The sequence below is a fragment of the Lucilia cuprina genome, chromosome 3, assembly GCF_022045245.1.
Source record: "Lucilia cuprina isolate Lc7/37 chromosome 3, ASM2204524v1, whole genome shotgun sequence".
Taxonomy (NCBI): domain Eukaryota; kingdom Metazoa; phylum Arthropoda; class Insecta; order Diptera; family Calliphoridae; genus Lucilia; species Lucilia cuprina.
The window spans coordinates 55,567,514-55,577,281 of record NC_060951.1 but is presented as its reverse complement, the minus strand read 5'-3'; positions in this window follow the sequence as shown (position 1 = coordinate 55,577,281).

The following is a 9,768-nucleotide window of genomic DNA, read 5'->3' as shown; positions in this document are numbered from 1 at the left end:
GTCCTTTAAACTATTTTCTAAAAACGAAAGTATCCTTGAACAAGATCAACAACTAACAGACCTAACTGTATCATCAGTAATACTCTAAGAACATTAATCATTTTTATCTCTCTCTAGGATACCTATTCACCTGTTATTGAACATCCCCGAGTCATTTTTAAATTTGTTGCAATTGCAAATGAGTATTGTCCCCTACATGTCATTTCACAACTGTTGATTACGTTAACAATTCGTTACATACTCAATAATGGTAAAACAAACTTGTTGGTTAACATTATCTTTTGAATTCCTTTGTCATCTTTTTGTCCTCTGTGGGATGTTGTTGTTTTGAAACTTTATCACACTCTTATTCTTTCATTCATTCACTCACTCACTCTCTCGCATACACAGTTGGTGAGGCGGCGGCGTAACATTGCATGTAACAAATAATTCACTGATCATATTTACTGATTATTTAAGAGACTATTTTTAGATGGTGTGGCTACAAATAGGGAAGGGATGGATTCATTGTTGCTATAGCAATTGCAATTAATTTATTAATGTTCGAAAATTTGTAGACTTGTTTGGTGAGAACTATAGAGGAAATGGTGACATTTTTTCTTGCATATTTTCGGTCTCGTTTGAGCATATTCTGGAAAGTTGTTCAAGTTATTGTACATGTGCAATAAGCAACAAACATGTGTTTGTGTAAAGGACATATTGTTTTCTTTTAAATTTGATAAGATAAGATTGAAAAAAAAGGAATGCTGGTGATATAACAGAAGTTAATTTCACTTTCAATGACCTAAAGATATAATTTTCTATAAGAATAAATCCATATTGTTGAAATGGAATCAGAGAAATTGTATGGTAAATAACAAAATAAGTTAAGAAAGTGCTAATTTGTAATGAATCGAAAATACGAGTGATCACACTATAGTATATTCAGGGTTGTTATTTAACTCTAAAACGATCTATTCGGTGCGTCAGTTTGTCTGTTAAAAGCATGATCGAGTCCAAACAGTATAACTTAAAAAAATTCTTTTACGCCTATCAAAGGACTTTAAATACGAGTATAGAATAATCTCTGTACCAAATTTTATGGGGATCGGTCCACAATTGGCTATACTTCCCAAATAAAGTCCCCTCTCAGAAAATAACTTTAAGGCTTATTACTTTTTTTAAAACAAGTCTAAAACTCAAATTCGAAATAAGTTAGTTTCTTACGATCAAAAATCTCTCTATGAAATTTTATGAGGATCGGTCCATAATTGACCAAACCCCTCATATAAGATCCCCACTTAAAATTTACTTTACAGCTCATCACTGGCTTAAAAATTCAAGTTAAGATATGAAATAATCGATGATTTTTACTATTTTCTCAACATGATCATCTTTTAAGTATAGACAAGGATCAAAATTATACTTGATCATAGATTTCCATTAAATTAAGATTTACATACGAATTTAGGTGATTCATATATAAAAGTTCGCATTTAATAGCAATAAAAAGTAATTGATGATTTTCACTATATTCTCAATATAATCGTCTTTTAAGGACCGACGAGGATAAAAAATATAAACGCCAGTGATATCAGATATTCACCAATTTTTCAACTGCAGCGCCATATATAGACCTACAACCGATTTATTATTTATTAGTTAAAAATTAGTTTTTAATGAAAAATATCTGCGATCATTTTTAACAGAATATAAGAGTGATCTGGTTTAGGAGTATACAGGTTTTTATATAAAAGTCTATTTAAGCGGATTTTAGATATTTATATTTAAATGATTTTTTTATAGAAAAGTGATCACAGATTTGCATTGTTCTCTCGATTGGAGCGTTCTGGCAGTTTTCTCAATTGGAGCGTTATTTAAACATATATAAGAGATAGTCGGTCGAGGCCGACCATATAATACCCTACACCTGTAAACGAATAAAATGTGATTTAGTTTTCATAATAAAGCATTTAAGTTGAATTGTACCTTGCCTCAGATATACTTAAGTTATTTATTGTTTAATAAAACTGTAAATTTAAGTAAAATTTTGGTGGTGGCTTTTTATAGGAGCTGGGGTTAAATGAGAATTATAAAGTTCATGAGGGTCATTAAGGCTAGTATATAACTTTGTTTTGCAGCTTTTTGTGAAGATACGAGTATATAAAACAGAATTATGAACTTAAGTCCTATTTGGCGGGTGCAGTTGTATGGGTCCTACGCGAAATAATGGACTGATGATAACTATTTTTAATAGGCTTCGTCTACGTTACCACAGAAGATCATTGCCAAATTTCATTGAATTATCTCCAAAATTGCGGCCAGTAGTTTGATTACAATGTTTACAAGCCCTATTGCGGAGTTCAGTTGTATTGGGGCTAAGTGAAACAATGGACCGATCTTAACCACTTTCAATAGGCTTGAAAGTGGTTAAGATCGGTGGTGTAGGGTATAAAAAATTCCATAACCAATATAAACGACAAACGTCGTACATTGTACGTAAATGTTTAGTAGTTTCGCATCACGAGTAGTTTCATAATATATATACGTAATTTTTCAATTTAAAAATATTTCATATTATGCACGAAATTTTCGTAAATATAACGAAAAAGTAGTTACTAATGGTAGAATAGCGATCACAAATTTATTGCTCAATATTCGTTTATGGTTTTTAATAAAAAATTCATGTTTGTAATTTTTTCATTTTACAAAATCCTTTATAAATATTTAAAAGTAACAATAATCTTGAGTTAACACCGTTTTATGAATATATTTCTTATTGATTTACAGGTTTCATTTTCATTGTCACAGTTTTATGTTAATAAACCCTTTATAATAAATAAACATATAATAAAGACATTAAAAAAGGCGCAAGTTGTTAAAAAACCTGGACAACACTTTACATTTTTGTAGCGTTACACACGTTTATATAAATAGGAATGGTGTGTATGAGTATGGCATGAAAAATCTATTAAATAGATATCAGTTGCCATTAACAATATGTTTTAAATGATAATTTCCTGATAAATTCTGACATTTAGTGACATATAAAAATGATTACATTACTTGACTGCGACGATCGGTCGGTTGGTTGGTTACATGGATATATATTTTTGTATCTTCTTCTATAGTTTTGGGGGACAGGGAGTTTTAAAAATTAAAGTTATTTTAGAAAAAAAAAGAAATTTATAAAATTCTCTAAACCAGAGAACGGCTGAAAACACTCCCGTGCTCGAGCTTTAACTATAACACGTACAAGAGAGAGAGAGAGAGAGAGTTCTCACTATTTGACTATACCTGCTTTATTCTCTTCTCTTGTGAATAAATTTTCTTGAGATCGTTAAGTTGGTACTTGAAGCTTCTAAATAACTCCTCTTTTTTTGATAAACAACAACTTAAAAAATATAATTTAACATAAATAATTAACTTAAAATAAATGAAAAAGATAAAACTAAAGCCAACAAACAAAGAAACTAAACAATTATAAATTTTCTCAAAAAAGGTGCTAATTAAAATTATCTTAATGTTTTTTTGGAAGTTTCTATATTTCTTATGCCAGGTTGTCTAGCTGAAGCGATGTTGTCCATTTGTCTCTCTGCTCGAGTGTAAAGAAACGCATTGCAGTGAAAACAAAACACACGATCACTTTATCTAGTCATATGTTAAAGTAACTTTGTTTTTTTTTTTTGTTTCTTCGTTGGTTTTTGTATAATTTTCTAATTTATAGCCCAAGAATAGCCTCTGCCAACCAACCAGACCATAGGAAAACTAAAAAAAAGCAAAATAGGTGTTGGTAATAGTTTTAGAAAATTTGTCTTTAATAAATGTTTTTCACTTAGTTTAACAATTTATCATAAATGAAATGAATTTCTAAGGCGGCATTTTCCCAAAAAAAAAAAAAAATAAAGTTGTAACGAAGAATTTTTGTTTTAAGAATAAAAATAGGAAATGTTTTTTTTTTATTTTGATAGTAGATTTATTAAGTTTTAGATTAGAATTGGAATTAAGTAGTTAATGCTTGGACGATTTTTATATTAATATATGTGATTGAGTTGCTTTGTTTTTGTGTTTTTTTTAAATGTACATTAATTGTACCCGCATAAATAGATAAAATATAAGAAAAGTTTTAAAAGAAATAATTTATATTAAGAAAGTTTACAAAGAGAACAAGTCAACACCGATTTTTATTAATTTTTCCCTTTTAGTGTTGTATAGTGATCTACAACCGATTTTTGGTCTTTCAAGAGTTATCACAGGTATTCAAAGTTTTGTCAATTTTAACGATATTAGAGTATATACAGTCGATTTTGGGTTATTTTTATATAAAAATAAGTTTTTTTATGAAAAATATCAGTGACCTTCGATTTTCTCTATTCACGCTTTTCTCAACTGAAGTTTTATAAGGTAAAAGTACGACTTTAAGCGAAATATTAGTGATCTCTAATTTTTAAATGAAAGCTTCATTAAGTGATCTACAGCCGATTTTAGTTAAAAATTAATTTTAATGGAAAATATCTGCGATCACTTGCAATGTTTTCTCAAATGTCCTTTTTTTCATAGAAAAATTCGTTTTTAATGGAAAATATCAGTGATCACAGTTTTTCGTTATTACGTCAAAGGATCTACAACAGATTTAAGGCTTTTAAACTGATTTTAAATTACATATAAAAAAGTCAATATATACGAGTGATCACAAATCCTGACTGAAGGATTATTTAAGTCAATTTTAGATGCACTTTTTAAAAGAAAAAATTAGTGATCACAGATTTTCATTGTTCAATCGATTGGAGTGTTCTATGTGATCTACATACGGATCTACAGTAGATGTAAGGTTTTTCACATAAAAATTAGTTTCAATAGAAATATCGGTGATCAAAGATATTTACTAGTGTTTTCAACTGAAACGTCATTGATCTACGATCACAGTTTTTTTTTTGGAAAATGTGATCTCCGGTTTTTAACTAAAAGGCCGATTTTAGTTTTTTATATAAAAATCAATTTTTTTTTTGTAAAAATAAGATTCTCACTATTTTCTCAAAATAAGATTCTCACTATTTTTAGGCCGATTTAAGATTTTTATACTTAAATGCACTTTTTAATAGAAAAGATTAGTGATCACAGATTGTTATTGTTCTCTCGATTAGCGCGTTCTATGTGATCTACATACATTCAGTTTTAGATGCTTCATATTAAAATCAGTTTTTTATGAAAAACATGAGTGATCAATATTTTCTCAAACGGAGTGTTTTAAGGGAACTACATCCAGTTTTAAATATTTCATATAAAAACGAATTTTTATATTGAAAACTGGTATTCACTATTTTCGCAATTGAAATTTAATTATGTTAAATATGAGAATATAGTATATTCACAACTTTGGGTTACTTGCGCCGATTCTGGATTTTTATATTTAATTTTAGTAAAAAAAATCAGAGATCAAACATTTTTTTTGTTCTCTCGATTGGAGCGGTCTAAGCGATCAGTTTGTTTCATATAAAACTCAGTTTTGTTAAAAAAAAATATATATAAGTGATCACATATTCTCAATAATTTATTAATTGGACTACTTAAGGGTTTTCATATTTAAATGCAAAAAAGATCAGTGATCATCGATTTTTTTAACACTTATTGGAGAGTTCTTAGTGATCCACACAAACATTAATGGAAAATATGAGTGATTATCACTATTTTCTCAATTCTAGCATAATTAAGTGATAGACAACCGATTTTAGTTAAAAGAAACATTTTTGTATGAAAAATACTAGCGTTCCTCCAATAGAGAAAATAGTGAGAATATGACTATTTTCCCAATTTATATTTTTCCAAGGATATACAGCCAATTATATCAGTGATCACAATTTTTTACTTTTTTCTTAATTATATCATTCTACGTCTCTAAGTTCCAATTTAATATGTTTAATACAAAAATGCATTTTTAATATAAAATATGAGTTATCACTTATATTAACTTTTTTTTAAGCGTTTTAAATGATTTACATCCGGTCTTTATGGAAATAATTTTTAAACAGATATTTTTTTCAATTGGAGCTTAATTTAAGGAAAATATTAGTGATGATGTTGTCTCAATAGGAGCGTTTTAAGTGATTTACATCAAATTGTAAAGGTATAAAACACATGTTCAATAACTATTACATATTTAGATTATTTTCTCCATTGGAGCATTATTTAAGGATATACATCCCGTTGAAATGATTTTTTTTAAATTAAATTTTTAAAGGAAATATAAGTGATCACAGATTTTTATTTACATTATTATTATAGCATTATTTATGGATCTTCAGTCGATTTTAGGATTTTCACACAAAGCAACTTATCACAGCTTTTCATTCTTTTCTCAATTGGAAAGTTTTTTTTTAAATAATATACAGACGATTTTAATAATTTTTTTTCATTTTAATTTCATAAAAAATATTAAAAATTTATTAATTTTTATTGTAAATAGTGCCTCAAAAACCTTATTTATAGCATTAGCATTAATTTCATGTTTAAATATCATTAATTATGTCTCCCAGCCACCAAAGGAAACATAAATAATGTCCTTGTTGCAAAGCAGACAACTGAAAACAACACACAGAAAAGTAATGACAATAATAAAATTAAACATCCCCTGGCTTCGAAGAAAACCCCAACAATGGTAAGAGCAATACAATTTCAGTAACCCCAATGACTTAAATCGTTATAATGGAGTATCTAGAGTAAGAAAAGAAAAACACCAAGTGTTCTCTTCTATTATAGAGAATTTTAACATCTAAAGGAAGCTCTTTTTTATATATAAACAAACACCACATGAGTTGTTGTTATGATTTCTTCAAACTCCCCAGAATTTGGATCGATAATTTTAAGAACAACAACTACAAAATACCAGAAAAAGTTAAGGAATAAATGGTAATTTTATTATTTCTTCCCTTGTTAAGGCAACACAACAAACAACTTCCTTCTTTCACACCATTTATGTATATTTGTATCTCTTTATACATTTTATTTTTTAACATGAATGTCTGTCTTCTACTCCATTTACTAAATGGTATTATGCCACTAAACTGCTTATGCCTCTCTAGTCTCTTCATCCTTGAATGTTGAAGTGTATGTATGTATGTATGTATGTATGTATGTATGTATGTATGTATGTATGTATGTATGTATGTATGTATGTATGTATGTATGTGTTTGAATGGTTGTTCCTTATGAATTTATGATGCCACATTATGTGTACATTTAATTTTGTTATTGTTGTTGCTGAATTTATTTCGTACATACATACTACATAAAAGTATTATATTGTTATAGTATTTTTTATATGAATTTTATATACATATACGAGGGTAGTCATAGAAATTATGGTTACCACCAAAAGTAGTAGTTTGTATGGCGCTGTATTTACTTTATTTATCATAAACTTTTATACGGCAAAATATTTCTCCATTTTCCATTTTACATTACTTTGGATCAGTGAAGTAACTAGTGCCAAAGATCATAGTTCATAGAACATTCTCAGAGTGAATCTTAACTTGGTATTCTATGTTTAGACTGATATCAACTGTATTACCCCCTATTATCACTATATTTCCCTTAAAACTTGAAAAAGTCTGTTTCCGCTTCCATTTATTTACCTCCCTAACAATCCTCGTTTAACCGTACTCATCAGTATGTTTGTTTAATACAATCTGCTACTGTATTTGTTTAATTTTTGACTTGTTGTCGTTGTTGCTGTTGTTGGTGGTGGTTTTATTCATTTCTGTTTTCGCTTTCGTTCCCTCAGTTTTGTTCAGAAAAAAAGAGAGAGTGCCAAGAGTTTTATTTTGTTTTTCACAGATTTGTTTGTATTAGTGCTTATCTATGTGAGTTTTTCTGTTTATTTATTTATTTTGTTTGTTTGTTTTTAGAATTAGTAGAAGTGTGCGCCTTTTAAAACATCAGGCATAAAAAAAGAGGCGGAGACTTTGTGGTAATTTATAGTAAACACATTTATTAGAGGTTTGTTAATGGGGCGAGCAGAGAGTTGCCAGATGGTGGAAAATATAGGTAAATTGTGAGAGTATATTAACTGAAATTTATATTAAATTTGTTCATATTTCAAGAATCCATTTTTAATTATCATTAAGATTCTCTGTGATTGAATAGAGTTTATATACTATTTCCTTATTTATCCATATAGTAATCAGAACTATCTTTTAAAATTTCATAAAAAATTGCAGCTGAATTCGAATAAACATATCTCACTTATCACAAGAGTCCATTTAAAGATCTATATTAAAAAAAATTTTTTTGATGAAAATTAAAGAGATCACTGCTTCTATATGCATATTTTCTAAGATATGGAGCTTTTTTTTAATCTATTACCTATTTTAGGTTCTGTGCATTAACCCTTCCACGCACAAATCTAAAACGCTGGACTTTTTATGGATTAAACTTCACCACACATTTTATTTTGACGTAGGGTAAAAGAGGTATCATGCGCCATTGGGGCACATCTGTCGATGGGAATAATTTGAAAACCTTATAATCGATTTTATCACATTATCAAATTTTGTTTTCGTTTAACTTTACACATGACGTGAGGCAGACGTGAGAGTATTTCTGTGCTAACTTTTTAAGTTTTTGTGATAGGTAAAATATATTCGTTTGCAATAGAATGTCAATAATAGTGAACTATAAGAGTTTTTTCCTTAACATCATTTGAAGCCCGAAAAAGTATAAAACAGTAAAATATTTTTTTTGTTATATTATTTTGTTTTATTTTACTAATGACAAGTCTACCCCACCTCCTTGACGTATTTACCCCATGGGTGGGGCGGTAACGGCGTATTAGGTCAATGAGAAAAAATTAAAAAAAAAACGTGTACATTAAAATGACTTGGGAAAGATCGAAAGGAATAAAACTAAAGCCAACATATCTAAATATCCGAACCAAGAAAAAATTACAAAAATGTATTACAGTTTCATTTTTGATAAAAGATGGAAAAAGTGTTTTCCAAGGATATTGCAGGATATTATTCTTTTAGGCAAGTAGTGACATCAAATTCTAAAAAATAACGTATTTTTCTTAGCTGTAAACTCAAAGTAACGCTCTAAATAGAGAAAAATGTAAAATGAGAGGATATATAATGAATGAAAGCTAATACTTATGAAATTGACTTTATGTAAAAGTACATCATAATGTTCTTGTGTAGAACACATCATCACTATGGTTAATATCCATCAGATTCTATAGCGTTAGTTACATCTTCTGAATATTCTTTTAATACAAATGATTGGAAATGGACATTTCTTTTTTCGACTTTTTTGATATTAAGAATCTTTTTCTTGAACTAGTCGATATTAATACCATATTAATTTGAGGTATAAGATGGTAACAAACATTGAAATTAAACTAAACAAAAGGAATAAGGATCGTTAGAACGATTCGAGGGCTTTACAAGATTTACCATTTAACGTAAGATAGGGTTTGAAATCTATTATGTCTTAAAGGAAAGTTTGTTTTTATATAGAGAATATCAAGGTTCACGATCACTTTGGATCTTCATTAAAGAAAAATAATGATTACTGTTTTTTTCTGTTTTTTTCTGAAATTTTTTTATTTTTGTGACTGTGGGCCAAACTGCAATTTGAAAGAAGAAAAATCTGGGGAATATATTTTTGGCTTTCAAAAGCTTTTGAATCAAGTCCTCAAACCCTAAACTTAATAGGATTCTAAATAAATATTGAAAATATTTTCACAATCGATTAATGATTACAAAAGTGGAAGTGCTCTGAATTTTTACCAAATTA